Source organism: Cervus canadensis, chromosome 27 (genome assembly GCF_019320065.1).
Source record: "Cervus canadensis isolate Bull #8, Minnesota chromosome 27, ASM1932006v1, whole genome shotgun sequence".
NCBI lineage: Eukaryota > Metazoa > Chordata > Mammalia > Artiodactyla > Cervidae > Cervus > Cervus canadensis.
In genome coordinates, this window is record NC_057412.1 from 1,977,214 (window position 1) to 1,978,816 (window position 1,603).

A 1,603-nucleotide genomic window follows, 5' to 3' on the forward strand; every position below is an offset into this window, starting at 1 on the left:
AATGTGGCTGCACCATCAATGACTTCATATCTGAGAAGTTTTTCAATGTTCCAGAGGGTTAATCAAACTTCAATTACTTTTATTCTTATTTTTCTATGATTTTACATTTCACATTCACTAATCTCATATGAGCTTCATTCAATACATTTGAAATTTTCCTCCAAATTCCTTGCCAGTGATTCCAGAAACATTGCTGAATAATCTTTAATATCCTCATTGATATGTATTCCCATCTTTTATATATCATATTTTTGTATTTAATAAACAATCATTCTAACTTGCTTATCCTCTTATACAGTTCATGAGGTTCTCACAGCAAGTATACTGGGTTGCTTTGCCATTCCCTCCTCCAGTGGATCATGTTTTGTCAGAACTCTCCACTATAACACATGCTAGGGGCTTCCCAGGTGGTGCTAGTGGTAAAGAATCTGCCTGCCAGTGGAGGAGACACAAGAGATCCAGGTTCAATCCCTGGGTCAGCAAGATCCCCTGGAGAAGGAAATGGCTACCCATTCCAGTATTCTTGCCTGGAAAATTCCATATAACTAATGCTAGGCTTCAGCATTATATGAACCAAGAAATTCCAGATGTCCCAGCTAGGTTTAGAAAAAGCCGAGGAACCAGAGATCAAATTGCTAACATTTGCAGGATCATAGAGAAAACTAGGGAATTCTAGACAAACATCTACCTCTGTTTCATTGACTACACCAAAGCCTTTGACTGTGTGGATCATAATAAACTGTAGAAAGCTCTTAAAGAGATGGGAATATCAGACCATTTTACCTGTCTCCTGAGAAACCTGTATGCAGGTCAAGAAGCAACAGTTAGAACCTTGTATGGAACAACCGATTGGTTCAAGATTGAGAAAGGAGTCCAACAGGGCTCTCTGTTGTCACCCTGTTTGTTTAATCTGTATGCTGAGCACATCATGAGAGATGCCGGGCTGGAGGAGTTACAAGCTGGAATCTAGATAGGCAGAGAAACATCAACAACCTCAGATAGGAGGATGATACCATTCAATGGCAGAAAGTGAAGAGGAACTAAAGAGCTTCTTCATGAGTGTGAAGGAGGAGAGTGAAAGAGCCAGCTTAAAACTAAATATTAAAAAAAACTAAGATCGTGACATCCAGCCCCATTACTTCGTGGAAAATAGAAGGGGAAAAAGTGGAAGTAGTGACTGATTTCCTCTTCTTGGGCTCTGAAATCACTGTGGATGGTGACTGCAGCCATGAAATCAGATGTTTGCTTCTTGGCAGGAAAGCTATGACAACTCTAGACAGTGTGTTGAAAAGCAGAGACATTACTCTGCCAACAAACGTCCATATAGTCAAGGCTACGGTCTTCCCAGTGGTCACGTATGGTTGTGAGAGTTGGATCTTCAAGAAGGCTGAGGGCCGAAGAATTGATGCCTTCAAACTGTGGTGCTGGAAAAGACTCGAGAGTCCCTTGGATAGCAAGGAGATCAAACCATCAATCTTAAGAGAAATCAACCCTGAATGACTTCCAATGAGTAATTGGAAGGACTCATGCTTAAGCTGAAACTCCAGTATTTTGGTCATTGGATGTGAACAACTGACTCATTGGGAAAGTCCCTGATGCTGGG